The 24,463-nt window shown below is 40.4% G+C and overlaps 1 pseudogene across 1 annotated transcript; it reads left to right on the top strand.

Moving 5' to 3' along the window:
• The first annotated feature begins 53 nt into the window (after positions 1-53).
• On the top strand, positions 54-6,226 carry LOC310925886 (annotated as a pseudogene). The gene is made up of 4 exons: positions 54-110; positions 2,026-2,321; positions 2,442-2,574; positions 5,854-6,226. The product of its transcript is annotated as an uncharacterized misc_RNA (transcript).
• The last annotated feature ends 18,237 nt before the right edge of the window (positions 6,227-24,463 follow it).

The raw sequence follows: 24,463 nt of genomic DNA on the forward strand, positions 1-24,463 counted from the left end.
TTATTTGGGACGTTATTTGTTATTGTGGTCTTTTGTGCCTCGTATTACTTTCATCCCACAAGAGTCCGACCTGGTGCCAAACCACTGTTTGACCTCCATTCATTTCACAGGTATGTATATTATGAAATAACCAAAAAATCTCTTAAATATGGAAAACTTAATTGCAAAAACACTTAAGTGGAAGGCTTTTACCTTTCAAACACATGATCATATGTTGAATGTTTCAATTATGACAAAGTATTTCAGACTCATTTAACCAAATGATGTAGGTTCCAGCACATGATAAAGAGTGAGGAGAAAATGAGGTAAAAAAACAAGCAACACAGAGAGAAACCATGGAGTCATCAGAGCTCATGTGTGTTTCCTCTGTCAGTGCAATTGGGAAAGCTATATCCTCATGTTGTCGTTTATTTTCAATGGGAGGAAAATTTGGACATTTTGACATAAGATAAGATAAGATAAGATAGTCCTTTATTTGTCCCGCAGTGGGGACATTTCCAGTGTTACAGCAGCAAGACAATAAAGATAAGGATAATAAATAATAAACATGCATTACCAAAAAGAAATAGAATATATAAAGTACAATATATAAAGATATTAACACTGACTATAAAAATAGGTTTAAAAAATAGAATGTAGAACGTACATTATAACCGGTCTGCAGAATATACACAGTATGCACATGGTATTTACAGTGTAAGGAAACAAGGTTGAGCTATTAAATAAGGATATTAAATAAGGATATGGATATTGCACTGATGAGAAAACTACAGTATAACAAATTTGACAGTATGAAAAATGACAATATATTGCACTTAAAAAATTTACATTATGAAAAAATATATACAGTATATTACAGCAATGACAAATGAACAGTATATTGCGCATGGAGAGTGGATGTGTGTGTGTGTGTGTGGGGAAAGGTCCATTGGGCAGGGAAGTCAGGGTTGCCAGATCGAGGCTCGGATGACTATCCTTGGCGACTACTTCTTCTGTTTTCTGCTTGGTGAACGGGGCTTAAAGGTCACATAGAGTGGTCCTGTTGCACATAAATGTTAGTTATGGAGGTCTACTTACATATATTAACTTGTTTTTATGGTCAAAAACCTCCTAGTTGCTGTAAACGAGCTGATAGAAATCCTCTTTTCTGACGGTGTTCTTCAGCTGCGATGTTTCAGAGTGAACTTCAACCCCCAGAAGACAGAGTCTTGTGATTGGCCAGTACTATTCGGCACACCAGCTCTCAGAAGCGCAGCTCCCCCCTCTGGAAGGGTGGATGCACTGCTCCTCATTATCAAAACATTGTTTTAACAGTGTTTAAAAATAGCTTCTTCACGACTCCCCACCACAGTCCCTTTGACGACTTTAAACCGGAGTCAGACCCAGAGTCAGAAGACACTGTCGCTCGTGAAACACCTCCACAACGGACGTTATTCTTCTTCTGCGGTTCAATGAACGCAACCGGATGTGCCCGGACTAGTGCCCGGAGCAGGAGGATCTGCTGTTCAGGAGAACCGCTGTTTACGTAACTATTACGGGATTTTCAGAGATCTCGCTGAGCCCCTGAGATTACAATAAAACACAGCGTTCTCAGCAGTGGCTGAACTGTTTGTTTAGAACCTTCAGGGCTTCATAAACAAGGTAATGACGCAGATACACACCAAAAAAACAGTGTTAATAGGAACTTCCGGTCTAGGACCGCTTTAATACTCCACCTACCCAGTGAGGCAGCAATTTAGCGCATGTGCTGTCTACGTGCACCCAACATGCTCTTTGCACGCGGTTCCAAAATCTGGCCTGCACACACAGCACATAATTATACCAGGGCCTTTAGAAATGAAAAAGTAATTTGCAATAGAATATGATTCAGTCACTCCAATATAAAAAGCACACTCCAAATAATAGGAAAGCACCCAATGTGCTTATATGAGCACTGTCAGGTTGAGAAGACTAATAATTAGTTCAATTATTAGATCACATAATAGTCAAGTTTTCAGATTGTCTATGTGTATTTCTGTCTTCTAGAAAAATGCCTCTCCAGCTTCTCGAAGGGATGTCCAGCAGGAAGCGAAGACCTAACTGGACAGATCAAGAGTGTCTCCTCCTGGCCCACCTAATGCAGGAGAGGAAAGACGTAATCAGAGGAAAATGTAGCGCCGGAGTATCGATACAAGATAAAAGACAGGCGTGGGAGGAAATAACCCAAGCCATAAATACCTCCTTTCCACAGATTCAGCGTACGGTTTCTGACTGCAACAAAAAGTGGGAAAATCTGCTTTCAAAGTCGAGGGAGGAGATCAAACGACAGAAAAGGCAATCAGGTACACGAGAGGATAATTTGTCCTCCGTTTAGGTGTAAAAGCTCATAATATGTATCATTAAATCTGCAAAGTAAGGCCGGATATTTGCAAAAATACATGACACCATGTTTTTATTCACAGATGGAGGTGTGTCCCTTGACAAGTTAAGTACTGTGACCCAGTTAGTGATTTCAGTGATGAACCTCTCAGATATGCTGCACCAAGATGGAGAAGACTGTTCATTGTCAGACTTGGTGGAAACTCAACAAAACTGGTAGTTTATTTATTTATTTATTTATGTATAAATTTCAGTCACCAGCCCCCTTTACACCTAGCATTAGAATGCATTTTCTGTGATCAGATAGTGATCGGGTATCGCTTCACAACATTCATTTACACCTGGTTTTAATCTCTCTATACATCTCCAGTGTCCACATCAAGAGACTGCGCAGTTTTGTTTTTTCGCTTTCACGTTAGCATGTGCTCGGGCCGCACACCAACATATTTCCCTCTTTGTGGGCGGAGCTGAGACCCATTGCATTTTCACTTCAGTTCAACGTAGTCACGGTGCGTCTCTCTGACCACCTTCTAAAGTGGTTTTGTTCAGATCAGATAACAATACGTCCTCGGGTGTATTTACACCTCTTACTCGCAGAAAACGCATTTTAATGCCAGGTGTAAAGGGGGCGCCACAGAGACCCTGCTCAGACGTGGTATTAACGTCCGTCTTGAGTGATCCCATCATGTGCAGCTTACTTACGTTAAGTACGGGTGTGAATGCTCTCATGAATGACTCAAATGAATCCTCAGATCTGATCACAAATCCACACGTAGAGGTTGTTTGAGGACACATTTGTCCCTGAGCTGCATGTCCTCAGGAGGACGCATTAGAGACTGCCTGACTTTTTTTTTAAAAAATACACTAATCAACACTGATTGTCACATGATTTCATTTTTCTAATGGTTAAAATAAGATTTCATGTTACAGCAGTGTGTTTGCTTTGACTGAACATTCTCCACATTCTCCTGATTTTTGTCTCTTTCTCTCTCTCACGCACAACTCACACAACTCACACAGACATACTGACAGTGGACACATCTACAGAGTAAAACTCATTAATAATAACAATTGTTGATTGTTGTGAAGTGACATGACGTCAGTTTGTGTTTGAGTAAAGGATGTGGAAAGCCATATTTGATCTCACATGGGCACAGTAGACAACTCACCCAGCGCACATTTTAATTCCAGATGTGAACAGTCTTAAATATGCATGTGATCAGATTACTGTGGACGGATGTTATACTGCTTTTAATTTTACATCGGAACTTGATAACAACGCTCTACAGTCTACATGGTATTGTGTGCATATAAACAGTGCAGCAATGTCTACAGTTAAACATTAAATACTTTTGATGATTTACTTTTAAACAAATATGACAGAAGTTCAATTAACGCTAAAAGTAGTGGTGTTTTGTATGGTGGCAGCCATCTTGGAATCCTATGTCGGAGGTCGGTGAGTAGAGATGCACGGAAAATTCCGCCACCGAAAACATTTCGACTTTTAACACCGAAACAACGCGACTGAAACGGGATGTTGTGATGACATATGCAAAAACTGCGGCCAGCGCCCCCCGTTGTCTGATATGCTCGATGAGATACTCCTGAATATTTTCATAGTTTCTTAAAGGGGAAATAAGTAGTTTATAGTGCCATCTAGAGGAGAGGCTGAAATTTACAACAAAGACCTGCTGCTCTGCTCACCCCCTCCCTTCCCTGAGCGCTACGGTATCCTCAGCCGGTCAAACGTCGTCCTCATCGTCTTTCTCCGTGTCAGCAGATGAGGTTCGTGAGGTGAGGGAGAGGGCGGAGCTACCGCGGCCGTAGCAGACGAAGCGGAGAGAGAGGAGGCGGGACTTCAGCTACAAGTAAAGAGACGCTTGATTTGTTCTCTCGCGTTTGTCCTTACAGGCTCCGGTAGAAACATGGCGTCTCGCTGCTAACAGTGGCTATGCAACCGCGGTCCGCGGTCATGTTATTCATGACTTTTTGAAACACTACGAAAATGAAACAAAAACTATTATACAGCGACTAGACAATGCAGGAGCACATAATATGTATAAAAAAGTGGATTTTGGGTTATATAAACCCATAAATACTACATATTGTACCTTTAAGTGTATTATTTGAAGCATGAATATTAATCTATACAATTGCAATGCCTTGACGTTAGTGAGGTAAGTACACATAGTCCCAGCCATAACAACAACAACAACAACATCCATCCATCCATCCATTATCTACCACTTTATCCTCCACCGGAGGGTCACGGGGGGTGCTGTGCCTATCTCAGCTGACATTGGGCGATAGGCGTGGTCACACCCTGGACAGTTCGCCAGTCCATCACAGAGCCACATATAGAGACAAACAACCGTTCACTCACACTCTCACACCTACGGTCAGTTTAGAGTGACCAATTCACCTAATCCCCATATCGCATGTTTTTGGACTGTGGGAGAAAGCCGGAGAACCCGGGGAAAACCCACGCACACACGGGGAGAACATGCAAACTCCATGCAGAAAGTTGAAGTTGTTCCAAACGGGGCAACAACAACATTAGATTTTAAAAAAACAGTGGTACAGAATTAGCATTCTTTTGGTATTTTGGTTTTCGGCCAACTATTTCCATTTCGGTGCATCCCTATTGGTGAGGAGTTGGAAGTCTGAGTCCAAATTCCGAGTAAAGACTACAAATGGAATGCGTCATTAACACCAGATCTGAATGGGGATAAATAAACGTGACCCTATATTGTACGTCTGAAGCTTAGAATCACATGATGCCAATTGTGTAAATTATGATCCCGTTGAGAGGAAAATAGCTGATAAAGCACAGCACAGTGCGAGTGACAGCTGCTATCGTACAATAGGGGCATACTTGCTGGTGACATGAATTTTTATTTGCAAAACTTCAATATGGTGCCAAACAAAGACAAACCCATAAGTTTGGGTGAATCAGCGAGGTTTTTAAGCTTTTCTACCCACACTGAAACCTGCATTTGGGGACACTGAAACTATCTTTTACAAACCCCACAGTGGTCAGATTGGTGGACACAACCAATATGACACTTTGGGGGAAAACGATCATGTCAGTTCCACCTCCTGTTCTCCTAGTGTGTGGAGATTGTCTGGTCTGTTCACTTTATCATAACTTTTATTTTATTTCCTCAGTCGCCCCCTGGATTTTTTTAACTTGGTATCTTTTTCTGTACTTGTATACATTGTTATTTTTGCTGAGTTGAATAAAGCTTTTTTTAAAAAAAACAAAAACACACATTATACATGTCGCATTCACATGCTCAACTTTTTGCTGTATTTCTGCAGAAGTGCTACAGTGCCACATACTGGCAGGCCTGGTACTACAGTGTCAAGAGTCATGTTTCCTTGCAGATAAAGCAAAAATAAATAGGTTGTTTATTGTTATTTGAATGAACTGGCCCTGTATGTGAAATATCTTATAAAACACATTCATTGATTATTTTTATTTTCCAGTTTCAGATGTGAAAAAGACGAAAACAGTCACACAGATGACAAATGTCAGCTGACAGGACACGAGTTTTCTACGTACCCACAGCCGCCCACCTCTCCAGTAGAACAGAAAATGACTGCTTTTACCAATCTCCCTAGATCACATGTGGTACAGTTTGGTACTGCCCATGCTGCCATCTTAATGGGCTCTGGAGAACACCCATATACTCCCTGCTCTACTTCTCCAACCACAACCCACTGCAACACTTTGCAAGAGCGAATGGATTTGGAAATGTCTGTGTTGAGGAGACAAGAGGCCGTCCTCAAGCTGCAAGAGGAATATTACACGCTAAAAATCAAGTTGATGCGAAAACAAATGGAAGAGCCACCTCAAAAGGACTAAAAAAAAAAAAAACAGTTGTACAAAATGGAGCTCTCGCTGAATGTGACGTAGAATGTTATGATTTGTCAGTTGTACCCTTGAAATATGACTTTTCGAGTCAGGCAAACAAACATAATCTCCTTGGAGGAGGTAATAACAATTTGTGGAAGTAGTACTGTATATGGACCATGTTAATATATTGTATCTGTCTGCCATGTTTAGTTGTGGAGGACGGTTAAATTTAAGTTATCATTTGTCTTTTGGCTCACATACTGGGAAAAAGTACTATTAAAATACTTTAAAGCATTTATTTCCAAATTAATTTGACCATATCCAGTGGAATTGTGTTCATGTGTAAATCATTTGTTACCTGAAACTGCATTGGGCCACATACAGTAACTGTGGAATTTAAAATACTAAATTCTTGACATTGATGTATATTTTGAAGAAACTATAATTTGTGATTTCCTGGCAGGAAATACCAATCTCTATAGTTTTACACTGAGTCGCTCTGTTTGGTTGCTGACTGCTGCCATTGACTCCTCGGTGACAATTTGCAAGCTGTAAATGTCTGACATGTACCAATAAAAGTATTTGTTAAAATTGAACTTGCCAGTGTAAGTAAATCCAAAAATAATGTCCCATTGAGACAAAATGCAGTTATTTGTGTGCGTAATATTTCTCATAAATCCATTTATGTGTAAGTGACTGGTGTTGGCACCCAGATGTGAGCTGTGGGGCCCACGGTGTTGAATAAAAAGCCTGTTATTTGCTGTGTGGTTTGCTCATTTCCTTTGTTAGTGTTGTGCCAGAGTGCGTTACAGCTGAGCGCTGTGAGCGTCTCGTCTTCTCTGCCGCCTCAGCATTAACTGCTCATCATTCTTTTTTTTTTCCCCTTCACTCGTTTATCTTTGACTGCAGAAGGAGAGCAGCTTTTCAAGATTTCAGGGCACAAACTAAGCCACGATTACTGTTTTGATTCTTAATGTTCTCCAGATTTTACGAATCACAACAACTTGTACTGATCTAGAACTGGCTAAAGAGTTATTATTACAACAACAGAGCTTTGATTGGTGTAGGATCTTGTGCTGGTTTTTGTAGAAGAACCAGTGACAGGACTGGCAGGTCAAGAGTAAAGGCCACATTTTACTTCTCCGACTGCATAATACGTTATCTGACTGCGCAACCACGGAGACGCCTCGAGCCTTCATACTTCTGCGTCGTGGACGGATCCGCGCTGCAATAACCCGCCCGATCAGTAGGGGTCGCTGCGCAAGGTTGTTGTGCTTCTGGCTACAGTGAGCAATGGTGTCCGAGAGAGAAAGACTGTTGTTGTTGAAACATTCTCACTTTTCTGTGTCGTGGAACGCAGTTTTAAGATAATTTGAGGCGAGAAATTGGCCATTTAGAGTCTAAACATGTGCTGTGTGTGTTAAAGGGACACTGTGTAGTATTTATGGGTTTATATAACCCAAAATCCACTTTTTTATACATATTATGTGCTCCTGCATTGTCTAGTCGCTGTATAATAGTTTTTGTTTCATTTTCGTAGTGTTTCAAAAAGTCATGTAAAATAACATGGTCGCGGGCCGCAGTTGCATAGCCACTGTTAGCAGAGAGACGCCATGTTTCTACCGGAGCCTGTAAGGACAAACGCGAGAGAACAAATCAAGCGTCTCTTTACTTGTAGCTGAAGTCCCGCCTCCTCTCTCTCCGCTTCGTCTGCTACGGCCGCGGTAGCTCCGCCCTCTCCCTCACCTCACGAACCTCATCTGCTGACACGGAGAAAGACGACGAGGACGACATTTGACCTGCTGAGGATACCGTAGCGCTCAGGGAAGGGAGGGGGTGAGCAGAGGAGCAGGTCTTTGTTGTAAATTTCAGCCTCTCCTCTAGATGGCACTATAAACTACTTACTTCACCTTTATGATATGACGTATTTATAGTTTGGCAGGGACTTTGTCGGCGGGGATCAGCTCCGCCCTCTGTGGACGCTCGGTGCTCACTGTGAGCCGGCACAGAGCAGCTTCGCTCGGCCTGTCCTGAGGACCAATCGCAGCTCTTGCCGTCTCCGTTGTCCCTTGACGGAGTGACGGACACGACGCAGAGGCTCTCTCTGACAGGCTCTGCGTCGACGCAGAGGACTCTGTGTAACCTACGTAGAGCACTTTACGCAGGAGTATAAATTGGGCTTAAACATGAGGTTATCATTGTAGAGAAGGTGTGATTGGCTCACAAACCCACAATCGTTAATAAAAACCTATTTTCCACTGAAAAGTGTACACAATCGCCGACAAATATTATTACACTCACCAACAAAGAACCAGGCCCATGCACCACTGACCACACTCTCCCCTTCCTCTCTGGGCCGCACTTCTCCTCCACCTTTTAACTAAGATCGGCTGATTAACAGCTGAGTGGAAACAGCCGCTAATCGGAGGAGGGGTCATCACCTGGAGCACTAGAGTGGAGAGAGAGACACACAAACACATCACAACCAACACGGCAGGACTAGGGCCGTAAACAAAAACATCAGTTGCACAAAATATATCACAATAAAAACGTTTTAATCAAATACAAACATTGGTCACGATGGGTTATGGTTATATTTAAAGGTCACATACAGTGGTCCTGTTGCACATAAATGTTAGTTATAGAGGTCTACTTACATATATTAACTTGTTTTTATGGTCAAAAACCTCCTAGTTGCTGTAAATGAGCCGATAGAAATCCTCTTTTCTGACAGTGATTCTCTGCTGCGAGATTTCAGAGTGAACTTTCACCCCCAGAAGACAGAGTCTTGTGATTGGCCAGTACTATCCAGCACATCCGTTCTCAGAAGCGCAGCGCCCCCCTCTGGAACGGCGGATGCACTGCTCCTCATTATCAAAACATTGTTTTAACAGTGTTTAAAAATAGCTTCTTCACGACTCCCCGCCGCAGTCCCTTTGATGACTTTAAACCGGAGTCAGACCCAGAGTCAGAAGACACTGTTGCTCGTGAAACACCTCCACAACGGACGTTATTCTTCTTATGCGGTTCAATGTACGTAACCGGATGTGCCCGGACTAGTGCCCGGAGCAGGACGATCGGTTGTTCAGGAGAACCGCTGCTTACGTAACTATTACGGGATTTTCAGGGATCTCGTTGAGCCCCGAGATTACAATAAAACACAGCGTTCTCAGCAATGGCTGAACTGTTTGTTTCGAACCGTCAGGGCTTCATAAACAAGGTAATGATGCAGATACACACTAAAAAAACAGCGTTAATTGGAACTTCCGGTCTAGTTCCGCTTTAATGCAGGTTAATAAACAGAGGTCACAAAGGAAATCCAAAAGATCATGAATAATGTGTAAAACATGTTTATTTCTGATCAGAGTGACAGCTGACTGGACAGATTGAACAGCAGGATTAACATATCCTGCTGTTCACAAAGAATACATCGCCATGGTAACTTTTAGCGTCAGTGCTTTCGTGCAAACCAATGTGAGGGTAAGTTCAGCCAGGATAAGTATAACATAGCATGACTTAATCCCTTATCCTTGTTTCGTGCAACAGGCTCCAGGTACGCATGAAATACCAGAGCATGAAATACCAGAATGACAGTTAGGACTGAAATGTGACAAGAAATAAACAAACAAAATGAAAACAACAAAGACACCGAGGAGCACAGACACTAATTATACTAGGGAGACAGTAAATAATCAGACACAGGTCAAACACAATAGGGTGGTGCAGACAATCAACAGGGAACAAAGGACAGAAATCAAAACGTGACAGAGTACAATATAAAACAGGAAACCAGCGACAGAATTAAAGCTCAAAGGAAAAGAAAACAGAACAACAAAAAGGCCAAACTGAATACATTTTCAGTAAAAAGCACCTCTTTGATCAGAGGTCATGACACACTGAGAAATGTGTACAATTTATCTCCAACCTTTAAGTTACATGTTATGTGTATATGTATATTTATATATATATATATATATCTATATTAAATAACATTACATGTCATTTTTTAACATGTATAAATGAAGCTGTAATTCTCTTGGAAATGATTTGTTTACCAGTTCAAATTTGTATTAGATGTTATAGATAGGACTATATTTAGTTACATTATGCACAAATTGAAGAGAATGAACAAATCTATATTGTAATTGAGTCGCACATGTTTGTCAGGAAACACTGCTTTGCAATACAGTACAGTACAGTAACAGTATCCAGTATGTTGTAATAAGGAAGTAATACTATGATATTAGCATCTTATTTCATAGCTTAGTAATAATGGCACGTTCCAGTTTTAGATGAAAGTTTTTTCGAGTTGGACGTTTCAACTCAAAGACTCTCTCAAGGTGTTGTTTTACATGAAGCCAGTTGCAGACAAAGTACAATGACACTTTTATCCATGAACATGTTGCTACAGAGTTTTTGTGTGCAGAATACTTTGTTGCAGTGTTGTTATCAACTGGTGTTGCTGACAATGACTAATGTTGTTTTTTATGATTCCCAAATACTTCAATCTGAAGGTATAAAACCAGTAATAGCCTGTAGTAATACTTGTTAGGCTATTAACTGGATATTACCTTGCATTACAAATCATTAGTACCAAACTATTACTTTAATGTGAAGAGTTACCGTCCTGTTGTCTCTTGAGAACTTCCAGCTAACATGCCGTCCAAATAAAAATGTGTTATTGATTTGTATGCATTTTGTGTGTGTGTGTGTTTTTTCTCATGCTTTCCTTGCCACTTTGATTAGCTTTTCCATAGTCGACGTACATTCTCATACGTAGATGCTATCTTTATCTATACAAAGCGCCAGTGATGGTATCCATTCCTCCCGTCTGTGACAGATGAGCCATGTTTTGGAGTATCCTCTGGGCAGTCCACTTAACTCTCTGAAAGGGAACCCCTTAATCTCCACTTTCTCTTTGTTTGGACTATTATCAGACCTGTCAGTCTTGGCTGCTTTATCTCCATAGGACTCATCTACTGGCTGTTTGACGTTGGCTTAATTCTATCAAAGGGCCTTATCTCTGCTTCGCTCGAGGATGCATCCTTGCCCTGACTCACTAGAACTCACTGGTCCTGGCTCTGATAAGGAGTATGACTTATTAGTGTGAATAAGACTTTTTGGTTTGGTTGCTGCGGTTATTGGACTCGAGTATTCTTTGCATATTCCGATCGGTTGTGTGCTTTTTGTCCGTGTGCATTTATTAACAGGGCGTAGTCTGAAAACTGAGCTAATGACAAAATGACATCTCATCAGCCACTGCCGATCTAGACTGGAGATAGTCCCCTTTGATGGCAGTTGGTCCTGTGTCTTTTGGCAGTAGTCACTTGAAACAGTCTAAAGGAATGTTATGCATCTTGATCTGATGAAGAGCAATTACATGGGAGGGAGCTGTTGCCTTTGAGGCGGAGGCTTTACTGTACCTGCCACACGCTGCAGGCTTACAAATAAGACTCTGGACACGTCCCAAACCTGCGAGTCCGTCACAAATGTTATGATCTGGGAGTTGTTGGGGCAGAGTAGAGGCAGAAGTATTTGCCAAGGGACTTAAATAATTAGCGCCCAAGCTCGAAGTGCGGGAAACCTAGTAGAAATGTAAAGTAGAAATGACGCAATCATAAATTGGATTTTCCATAATGCAGTTGTTGATGTTACAGCTTTTAACTTTATTCGGATTAGAAATGGCATTGGCCATGACCAACAGGTTTCAGACACAATGACACATTGACCACAATTTATAATTTTTATTTTGGTGGCAAGAAAGGGAAAATCACAGCTAGAATCCAAATGACCCTTTACCCAAACAAAGCGGTTATTAAAGGTGACATAGAGTGGTCCTGTTGCACATATATGTTAGTTATGGAGGTCTACTTACATATATTAACTTGTTTTTATGGTCAAAAACCTCCTAGTTGCTGTAAACTAGCCGATAGAAATCCTCTTTTCTGACAGTGTTTTTCTGCTGCGATGTTTCAGAGTGAACTTTCACCCCCAGAAGACAGAGTCTTGTGATTGGCCAGTACTATTCAGCACATCCGTTCTCAGAAGCGCAGCGCCCCCCTCTGGAACGGCGGATGCACTGCTCCTCATTATCAAAACATTGTTTTAACAGTGTTTAAAAATAGCTTCTTCACGACTCCCCACCACAGTCCCTTTTATGACTTTAAACCGGAGTAAGACCCAGAGTCAGAAGACACTGTTGCTCGTGAAACACCTCCACAACAGACGTTATTCTTCTTCTGCGGTTCAATGTACGCAACCGGATGTGCCCGGACTAGTGCCCGGAGCAGGACGATCGGTTGTTCAGGAGAACCGCTGCTTACGTAACTATTACGGGATTTTCAGTGATCTCGTTGAGCCCCGAGATTACAATAAAGCACAACGTTCTCAGCAATGGCTGAACTGTTCGTTTCGAACCATCAGGGCTTCATAAACAAGGTAATGACGCAGATACACACCAAAAAAAACAGCGATAATAGGAACTTCCGGTCTAGTTCAGCTTTAAAGAAAGTAAGTTTTGGACATTGTATGACTGGACAATGACCATCGCTGTTATCATGTGTCTAGTATTCTTTGGGTTTAGCACAACAAACTCTCTTGGTTTGACATTTGACAGGGACGGTGGCTCAGTGGTAGAGGGAGTCGTCTTTCAACTCGAAGATTGTGGGTTCTATTCCCCGGCTCAGATAGTCCACATGCCGGTGTGTCCTTGAGCAAGACGCTTAACCCCACGTTGCTCCTGTGTGTGAATGGGTATGAAAGATGAGTGATAGAAAATGCACTGCACATGCACTGTAGATATGCTGTATGAATATAAATATATAAAAATACAACCATTTACAGTGCCAACACTTTGAAGGTTGTTTAACTGCATCTGTGGATATTATATCAAATATGATATCATCATGTCATTGACACTCGAATGCAGTCCAACTTTAATGGTTCTTAATATGCTTGACTTGATCATTCTCTGTAACGGTCTTCAGAAATGGACCAACCGCCTCACCAATGAAAGGGGATCCTCTTTGTAATTAAAGCTAGTTGAAAATTGGATAATTTTTTGCCTGGACAGCTTACACATTCCAGACTAATATGACACTGGGAGCTTTTGAAGTTGCTGCCTTGGCAGTTCCAAATTATACCTTTCATCGGCCAATCATTTGAAAATGGCAACCTGACATTCCCACTCGTGCCTTGGTTTTGAGCTTGAATCCATGTAATCGAAGAGGAGTCATACCCAGTTACAAATTGACAATGAACACTAGAACTACAATTTCCCCATCATAACTCAATTGGGATTTTGTTTTGTTTTTAAAAGTCAAAGTGACATTTTACATGATATACCACAAATCAGCATCGCTATATAAAAGTATATTTTTTACTTGTCCTTGGGTTCAGGTTTTCAGTTAAACCTTTTCAGTAATGTTATTTATTGTTTACCAAATGTCAAGATGTATATGATGCAAACTACCAAATCTTCCAATCTCATTGGATGGTCCCACTCATGTTTGCTTACATGGGATTCCAATGTGAGGAAACACTTGCCACTGTTCCATCGTGCTGTCCATAAAAGCGCTTCTTCAAAAGATTGAAAGGGAATGGCAGTGTTGCTACCAAGAGCACTTCCCTTGTTTTAAAGCTCCCATTGAAGCGGTCCTGTCACACATATAAGTGAGTTATGGAGTTATGTCTACTTACATACAGTAACTTGTTTTTATGGTCAAAAACCTCCTAGTTGCTGTAAATGAGCCGATAGAAATCTCTCCTTACTGACGCTCTCCTCAGCCGCGCTGTTTCAGACTGAAATCTCACTCCCAGAAGACAGAGTGTGTTGTGATTGGCCAGCCAGCTAGAGATTTCCCAACTGTCTTGTGATTGGCCAATACCCGGAAGTGACATATTCAGCACATCCGCTCTCAGAAGCGCAGCTCCCCCCTCTGGAACGGTGGATGTACTGCTACTCATTATCAAAACAGAGTTTTTTCCGGAGTCAGACCCAGAGTCAGAAGACACTGTCTCTCGTGAAACACCTCCACAACAGACGTTATTCTTCTTCTGCGGTTCAATGTACGCAACCAGATGTGCCCGGACTAGTGCCCGGAGCAGGAGGATCTGCTGTTCAGGAGAACTCCTGTTTACGTAACCGGACAGGGTTTTTTCAGAGATCTCACTGAGCCTGAGATTACAATAAAACACAGCGTTCTCAGCAGTGGCTGAACTGTTTGTTTAGAAACCTTCAGGGCTTCTTAAACAAGGTAATGACGCAGATACACACTAAAAAACAGCGTTAAAGGTCACATAGAGTGGTCCTGTTGCACATATATGTGAGTTATGGAGGTCTACTTACATATATTAAGTTGTTTTTATGGTCAAAATCCTCCTAGTTGATGTAAACGAGCCGATTGAAATCTGTCCTTTTCGAAGCGCTTGTCAGTCGTGCTATTTTTAGCCATAAATCTCGCCCGAGAAGACAGAGTGTGTTGTTATTGGCCAGCCAGCGTAGAGCCTTCCCACCTGTGTTGTGATTGGCCAGGTATCTGGAAGTGACGTAATCTATCACGTCATCTCTCAGAAGCGCAGCTCCCCCCTCTGGAGCGGTGGATGCACTGCTACTCATTATCAAAACATTGTTTTAACAATGTTTAAAAATAGCTTCTTCACGACTCCCCGCCGCAGTCCCTTTTATGAATTTAAACCGGAGTCAGACCCAGAGTCAGAAGACACTGTTGCTCGTGAAACACCTCCACAACGGACGTTATTCTTCTTCTGCGGTTCAATGTACGTAACCGGATGTGCCCGGACTACCGCCCGGAGCAGGACGATCGGTTGTTCAGGAGAACCGCCACTTACGTAACGTTTACGGGATTTTCAGTGATCTCGTTGAGCCCCGAGATTACAATAAAACACAACGTTCTCAGCAGTGGCTGAACTGTTTGTTTCGAACCTTCAGGGCTTCATAAACAAGGTAATGACGCAGATACACACTAAAAAAAACAGCGATAATAGGAACTTCCGGTCTAGTTCCGCTTTAATTAGAACTTCCGTTCTATGGGAGCTTTAAATAAAGGATAACTTCACTGAAATATGAACATAAGCAGCATTACTTTTTTGTCACATGTAGGAACTGGAGACAGTCCTTGACACTGGCCGAGAGGCATTAACAGGTCGTCAGATTAGCAGCATTATAAATGTATATAATTTAAAAATCTTTAACAATAATCTGCAGAGCAAAATAATGCTTTGGCAGAACTAAAATGTGACATCCTGTAATTTAAAAAAAAAAAAAGGTGTGTAACCTTTAACGAAATCAGGAGCAGATTTGGTGTAATATTAAATTAACAGCACGTCCAGGTCAGAATTACTCGTTGTGAACGTACGAACGTTGTGTGTTTTGTAGCGTTGAAGTGTTGTGTACGTCATGTCACCGAATCACGTCTCACAGCTTCTACGTTGTCATCCAATTATGACTTGACATGTAACACAGAGTAACACATTCATAAAGACATGCTGGGGGGTGGTTTGAAATGACTCATAAGCGTTAGCTCATGTCAACAGGTTCACAAAGGAAAAAAATGTACACACATTTTCTGCTCTCCCAACGTAAGAGACGCCAAGAGACGTGACAGAGCGCAGTGTATGATGCTCTCGGGATGCAACACACCAACTTCTTCAAAGTCACTAAATGAAGTCATTTGTGTATCGGTGGTTTCTTCCATTCTTATCCCCAGATTCTGGTCAAGAACAGAATGTTGCAAATGACTTTATATTATTTATAAATAGAGAAAGGGAAGGGAAAGAAGCCCAACAGATGACTAAAACCATATGGAAGTGGTAGAGAGCAACTCATCTTGTGACAACATAGCACGCAGCACCCCCCCCCCCCACCCCATGTCTCATGTCACCGCTATTCACGGAAAGGCTGCAATTGGAGAAGGTCAATCGGTGGCCAGGGTAAGAACAAAGTGATCGTGATTTTCCAAAAAAACAAAAGTATATGCAGGATCTGAGGAGAAAATGGTTTTGCTGCCATACATTAAATTACACTTAATTACAAGAATTCAACCTTGGAGGATGGTTTATTCAATTTTATCATGAGGTTTGTTCTTCCATTTCTCAGCAGAGTTGGGGGTGGGGTGCTGGGGAAAAGGGGGGAGGGGGGGCTAATTGAAACAGATATTCTGTCCATCATATGAATGCATTTTTATTTTTTAACTTTTTTTCTCAGCCACTTACCCCCGCATGCTAAATGTCGAGCACTTTTACGAAGGGCATCTGTTAGGAATGTCGGCGCTAAAGTTCATTAAATCAATTACATACTTGAACAAATTAATTATGTATTAATCCATAATAATAAAAGATTAAATCCAGAAATTAAATATTTCACTTGAATATTTACATATGACAATATTTTTTATGGCAATAGTTGTATAATACGTTCAAAAATAGTCTTAGAAATAATTGTTTTCAGCAAGTGAAATTAATGGGCAACTTGCATTTAAATGGATCCTTTCTGTTACACCTTTATGACATCACTACACACTGTATAATATAAATCAAAAGTTACATTTGTATCTTTTATTTTGTTATTTTTAGGGAGTTATATGTAAGAAATGTATTACATTAAGTCGTTAAATGACCTTGATATTCCATTAGAATTTTAGGTAGAGGTGGAAAGTACTGAAAAATTCTACTCAAGTAAAAGTACCACTATTTTGATTTAAAATTCACTCACTTTTTAAACAAAGTCGAGGTTCTTTCTCGTGTTGTGCAAAAAGGACAAGGGAACACAAATCTCACATCTGAATTGTTTTTAATTAAAGGCAAACCTTTACAAATGAAAGTTCTGACAAAATAAAACATGGTAACACATAATGTCCTCATCGTTCATTAAGTTAAGTAAAATTACAAAATTACTTTAAAAAAAGTACACAAAAAAACTACTCAGTTACAGAAACACGAGTAAACCTCTGGTTAAAGGTAACTATAGGAGCTAATTTATTGTACTTAGGTATTTAGATATTGGTTTTATAGTGCTATTAATAATTTAAATATTGATAATTTTTATTTTAATTACATTCTGTTTTTACTTACATTTTTGTAAATTGCTAGTTTTGTTAAGCATATTTTCAAGATGTTGTTATTTAACATGATTGGTCTGGGCATAGAGTGGGATGAATGTATTATTCAGGTCAGGTGACTGAAGGGACCAGAATATAAGAGACAAAATCAAATCCGGATTTAAGCCAAACTCAACTTAATGGAAAGTTTACAATGAATTAACGAAACACTGTGATGGCCACTGCAGGTTATTGTCGTTTTTTTGTGCTTTATTTTGTGGTTTATTGTCCAAAAGCACAGCAAGAAACAAAGAGAACAAAGGAATCCTGTCTGCTTCTCTTGATCTGATCATCTGATCTACTGTAAATAATGTGTGCCCATGCACTCTATGGACCAAATCAGTCATACACAACTTGAAAATATGTTAAACACGCTAATTAAATGACTAATAACGTGATCAAAACAAATCAAAATACAGGCTTCATTGGCAACAGCGGTGCAGCCAGTTGATTTTAAAATTCATCCTGCAAATACTGTTTATGTTGTGGAAAGGGGCGTCAGTTTTGCTCATAGATTTGTCTTACTTGATTATTTAAACAACCTGATCAAATCTCTGCGGAGGAGGGCAGTGGTACCAGTCCATACATTTGAGCGCTTAAACTCTAAAAACATGAATTTAAAAATGTCGTTCAGATGTAAACAGATAGTTTTCTTCCACCTTGGAGGTTATTTTTTCATTGTGCTGGTTTATCTGTAAATGTGTCCCTCTGTTAACCACACTGTTAGAAATGTTCCTGTAAAAAAAAACAGTAAAGAACTGTTAATGTTACTGTAAAATTGACATATTTTTTTTTACTGTTACTCAATTTACAGTTTTGTCTTGTAAATGAAAAATATAGTGTAAACTGATGAAAAACTGTGAACTTGTTTTTATGGTCAAAAATCTCCTAGTTGCTGTAAACGAGCCGATAGAAATCCTCTTTTCTGACGCTATTCTCCAGCCGCGATATTTCATACTCAACTCTCACACTCAGAAGACAGAGGCCGTTTCTCAATATCCATACTTGTCCGTACTTGCGTACTCCCGTACTTGTGAAAACATCATCAGCCTCAGTCTAAGTTCTGTTCCATTTCTCAAGAACGCGAGCAGCGAGTACGGTTCTCATACCCGGAAGTGTTCTCGCTCCGCCCATTTTACCAAGTATGCATCGGGTGGTGACTTGAGCGTACTTGGGAAAGCCATATATCCCAGAATGCATTTTGGGCGGAACATAGCAGGATAAAATACAAATATAAACCTGAAATAAATATTTTTCTGTGTCCCGGAACGCAGTTTTGAAATCATTTGACGCGAGAAATGTGTCATTTAGAATCCAAACATGTGGTTTGTGTAATAAGATATGACGTATTTATAGTATGACAGCGGTGCTGTAGGAGGTGATCAGCTCCGCCTCTGTGGACGCTCGGTGCTCACAGTGCCCGGCACAGAGCAGTGTTACCTCGGTCTGTCCTGATGTCATTACATACTTGGTGTGATCCATAGATTTGTTGTTGACATGTTGTTTTGTTTTTAATGCAAACGTTTTGACCTGACAGTGTGAACTTTTGTATAATATTAATGTTTAATTTATATTTAAGTCGCACTGTCATTGTATCTATATTTATATATAATGGACACTATTTTATAGTGTATAAAATATTTAAAATGTGAAAATAACAACAATATATGTATTTATTAAAAGTATTTTATATGTTCATTCATTGACACTATGGCAGTAATGAGGCTTAAGTGCTTCGCGCCACCCGCCATTCAAACAGTAGAACAAGGAAGTACACTGCTGTCCCAATTGAAGAATCGTGCTCGTGTACTCCCGTACTTGGCAAGTATGTACTTCAGTCGTACTTCTCAAGTATGTACTTTCCAAGTAAGCAAGTACATACTGGCATACTTGGGTATTGAGAAACAGACAGAGTCTTGTGATTGGCCAGTAATATTCAGCACACCCGCTCTCAGAAGCACAGCTCCCCCCTCTGGAACGGTGGATGCACTGCGCCTCATTATCAAAACATTGTTTTAACAGTGTTTTAAAATAGCTTCTTCACGATTCCCCTCCACAGTCCCTTTGACGACCTTTGACCCAGAGTCAGACACAGAGTCAGAAGACACTGTTGCTCGTGAAACACCTCCACAACGGACGTTATTCTTCTTCTGAGGTTCAATGTACGCAACCGGAGCGTTAATTGGAACTTCCAGTCTAGGTCCGCTTTAAGAAAAACATGTTTGTGTCTTTGACTTTAGGTTTCACAAACTCTCTGTTTGAACCTGGCCACAAGCACAGAAGGCAAACCAAAAATAAAATTAACCTACTGATTTTTCAATCCTGTGAATAAAATGTAAGAGAAAAAGCAGCTTCTTATTGCACTTTTATTTGAACGTAAAGATGACATGGCATGTTAAAAACAGTATTACGAACATATATATATTACATATATTAACAGTATTACAGACACATACGGTACTGTTAGTGTGGAAGTCAAAGGACATCGGCAGGAGAGTTACGGCTCACTCAAAGACACCAGGTTTCTCAGCCGTGGTGAAAACATCTACTGCATCTGCAGCATCAGAGAAATGTGCCAAAAAAATCAACACAAATGAACAGACAATTGCATGGATGGAAAGATAGAAAAACAGTAAAAGTTACAACAATGCAAATATTCTACAGTATCATATTTGTGATCCAATAATTATCTTGAAAATAATCTTGCCTTTATTCGAATGTGCCCTATCACACACGAGTGTTGTCAAAAGCCCTATTCGCATGGGATTAATTACCCGGGGTCACCAGAGGTCCCCATGTAATACTAATCTTGTGCCAAGACCCTTCTATTACGAAAAAAACACACTCAAATATCAGCTCACTCGGTGTTGCTTGCAGGCTCAGACTTACAGGCATCTCGTGTGATGGGGTGCCACCGTACTCCAAATGAAAGAGTGAGTCCTCTTTGCGTGATTGACAGTCACTTTTAATTTGGCTCCGGGTTTTCTGCGTCCGAAATAAAGGCCCCTCTACGAGGCACGGGCAGAGCGGAAGGCTTTGAAATGCGGCAAACCCCCTAAAACAGAAAATAATCAAGAGGACTTAGGCATGGCACTGTGGCCGGAAATTCACTGTGAATACCGGTTTCCACCATGACCGTTTGCGAGCCCACCTTTTTGGCCGTTGCACTGATTTCAAAACCCACCTCCCTCCTTGGCTGCATGTCACACACTCAAATTGGACTCTCTCTGACCTAAAAGTTGATGAGTAGCGTCTCTGTTTTTGAAAGGCAGCGCTTGTCAGCAAAACAAAAAAATAAATGAACTGTTGTTGCATGCCTTTGGTCCATTTGTGACACACACACACACACACACACACACACACACACTTACAGTGTGTCCCTTCTTCACAACACATCACAGGGATGGCTACTTTTCTGCTCGTCCAGCAAAAAATAGTTCACTCACCGTTTTCCCCCTTCTGTTATTCCTTCGTCGTCTCCCGAATCTGGAGGAAGGAATTGTGGTCGGGTGTTTGGGCCAAGTCTTCCCACAGCTTGTCCTGATTACTAAGTAGACAAGTACCCGTTGGTTTGACAGAACCAGGTCTCTCTGGTCCTCGTTTCCCTCTCCATTCCCATTTCACAGTGGCTGTCTCTGAGGTTTTCGGTGAAGGACAGCGACAGGAGACCCCGTTGGATTTTTGCAGAAGGGTCCAAACATAAAATTGCTTTTAATCAGTGACCACGGTGGTGCTCGGTATTGTGTTGTGTAGCCATCGTAATTGTACACAATTGATAAAGTGGGTCATGACCTCGTTTGAGTGTATGGGAATACAACACAGTACAATTTAGTTTTGAATAAACAAGTTCAACCACATGTCACTGTCTGGCATGTCCTTGTAATCTTAATTTTCTCATCCATCCTCAGAACCTCAACCAACCGTGTTTTTCTTTTTTTCTTTTGTATCTGCAGTTTCCACTAAAGCCCAACCCCCACCCCCGTCTACTCCCCCCTCTGATCACTGTTTTTTTTGCAAAAACATCATACTTATACTATGTAGTCCAAAATGTGAAAAAAAATGTTTACCCAAAATTTGAAAAAAAAAATTTTACCCAAAATTTGAAAAAAAAAATTTTACCCAAAATTTGAAAAAAAAATTTTTACCCAAAATTTGAAAAAAAATTTTTTACCCAAAATTTGAAAAAAAATTTTTTACCCAAAATTTGAAAAAAATTTTTTTACCCAAAATTTGAAAAAAATTTTTTTACCCAAAATTTGAAAAAAATAATTTACCCAAAAATGTTCGCCCAAAATTTGACAAAAATGTCAAACTAAACTGACGTCCAAAATTAGAAAAAAAAATTTGACCCAAAATGTTCGGTCCAAAATTTGACCCAAAGTTTTTGGTCCGAAGTTTGACCCAAAGTTTTTGGTCCAAAATTTGACCCAAAGTTTTTGGTCCAAAATTTGACCCAAAGTTTTTGGTCCAAAATTTGACCCAAAGTTTTTGGTCCAAAATTTGACCCAAAGTTTTTGGTCCAAAATTTGACAAAAACGTCATACTATACTACGTCATCCAAAATTTGAAAAAAAAATTCGACTCAAAATTTGAAAGAAAAATTTGACCCAAAATTTGAAAAAAAAATGTACCCAAAATTTGAAAAAAAATGTACCCAAAATTTGAAAAAAAAAAATTGACCCAACATTTTGGGTCCAAAATTTGACAAAAACGTCATACTATACTACGTCATCCAAAATGTAAAACATTTTTTTTACCCAAAATTTGAAAAAAAAAATTTACCCAAAAATGTTGGCCCAAAATTTGACAACCCCCCCGTCTACTCCCCCCTCTGATCACTGTTTTCCCTCTGAATTGTAACGGGCAGCTTACTGCCTTCTAGCCAATTAGTAAAGGCAAACACAACAACAATCAGTCTCCGTGTTTAATACACTCCAACTCTTCGGCAGTAAATACCAAGTGATTCCTCAAGGCATTGTCATTCAGACAGAAGGGCCCTGCTGGATCTGGTCTTTGTCAAGGGAAGAAGGGCCGGCTTCCTTTGAAATGGCAGGCCTCAATCCAAACACGACTTGGTGAAGAGGCAGACAAAAGCCGAATGGAGCATCACAACGGCTGATGGAGCCTGATAAAGGCAGATTACAGTGATTTGGCAGCGTCTTCAGTCAGACAGGTTGTGTTTTGAGTCACATCAAACACTGCGGGAACTCCCTGGTGCCAATGAGTTCAAAGAGAAGATTTTGACCTTTCTCAAAGACTTTGAGATGGTGTATTTAAACCTGTATCACATGCATTTTAAATATGAATAAATGTCCCTGAGATTGACAATCAGATAGATTGTCAAATTAGTTCACACAATGCTAACTAAGCCTATCACAGATCCTACATACAACTCTCTTTGAGGACCTGCATGTAGTGTTTCACACAATAATAGTGATTAGATCTCGTGTTGCCTGGCAAAATTCCTGCGCGTCACTTCCTCCCGTAGGAAGTGATTCATTTTGTGTCAGACAGATGGAGTCAACAATAACAACAACAACATTGCAAGACGACTGCAAACAAGTTTGACTGAAAACAACACAAAGAATCACACAGGAAATGTTTCAGAAGTCAATTCGGTTGCTTGTTCAGGAGTTTGGTGAGACTGCTGTTGTATATATACAAACACTCCCTCAGGCCAGGTCTGATAGTTTTGCTTCACAGAGCCTATTTTCTGATTAATTTTTCTGCATTTTCTACAAATGTATATTTGGTGACCTTAAATCCAACAATGTTAAATACTACAATAAAAAAAACTATAACATACAAATGAATAATATGTAATTATTTGTCAAAATAAAGTTGTAACATTTTAAATATCAATTTGTTTGTCAAGTGTGGTGGTTTTCTTGGAGAATTACCTGTCTTTTTATTTCATCAAAACGTTATATTATGATGATTATTATTATTGTTAATAAAAACAATAATGTAAACTAACTCTGTGGATCAAGATGAAGTGCAATGTGATCAAATTATTTAAAAAAACAATGTTGTTCTTTCTCAGAATAGACAGGATATTTTTTTAATCTGAAAATACCACACATTAACCACTGTCTGCGGTTTTTTTTTCTTTTTAAATGTGCACATAATGTAATTTAAAGTTAAATCCAATTATGTGATGAACTGAGGGCCAACAGTAGGTGATATATTGGAACAATTTATTCCCCGGTTGGAACAAGGGCCTTTCTGCAAGGAGTTTGCATGTTCTCCACGTGTGTGCGTGGGTTTTCTCCGGGTTCTCTGGCTTCTTCCCACAGTTCGAAAAAACAATGCAACGGATGAATGTATGTATGAATGATCGTGGTGGTCGTGTGGTAATTATTTGCCCAACTGTCTTTGTCTGGGCATATTCTGGTGGTCTATGGGGCCTCCAGAGTTTATAGCCTGCTGATTAGGTCATAGGTAAAGGATGAAAGCTCGCCATTACAATAACAAAGAAAAGGTAAGAGAAAGTACCAACATTCATGACAAAAGGAGCATGCAGTAAAAGGAAAGAGCTTTGTATGCAAATAATTTGAGTCTCCATGGCGGCATGATAAAGTATGCGACAATGCAAAGAATCCCTGGCATGTTGCTCATTATAGTGAAGGCCCCTGACACCAGACAGTGGTGCTGCTGACCATGTGTCCATCAGAGATACAAACTTACAGAGACAGGTGGGAACAAAAGGAGGGAGAATGGGTAGATTGTGAAAAAGGAACGAAAGGAAAGAGAATAAGGTGAGGGAAGACGGAGAGAGTAGCCAACTGTTGTGGGAGAGTAGCCAACAGACATGTGCCTGTGTGTAGGTTAAAGCTGGAGGTAGAGTGGGAGAGGACAGAAGATGGATGAAGCAGACCCCCTGCTGAGTGTCCGTCTCAGGCTCCAGTCTCGGACTCATCTTTGTTCCTCTGAGCACAGTGTGTGAGAAAGAAGATGACAGTAACTCCACAATACACTTCGGCCGTGTCCCAATACCTCCCCTAACCCTACATTTTTGCCCTAACCCTACATTTTGTGCATTCGCGTGTAGCTGGGACCAAGGGGGAAATGTGATTTTTTGCCCTTATAATCAACCCTCAAAATGTAGTGAGCTCTGACGCGGGCTTAA

The sequence above is a fragment of the Microchirus variegatus genome (assembly GCF_963457635.1).
Source record: "Microchirus variegatus genome assembly, chromosome: 4".
Taxonomy (NCBI): Eukaryota; Metazoa; Chordata; class Actinopteri; order Pleuronectiformes; family Soleidae; genus Microchirus; species Microchirus variegatus.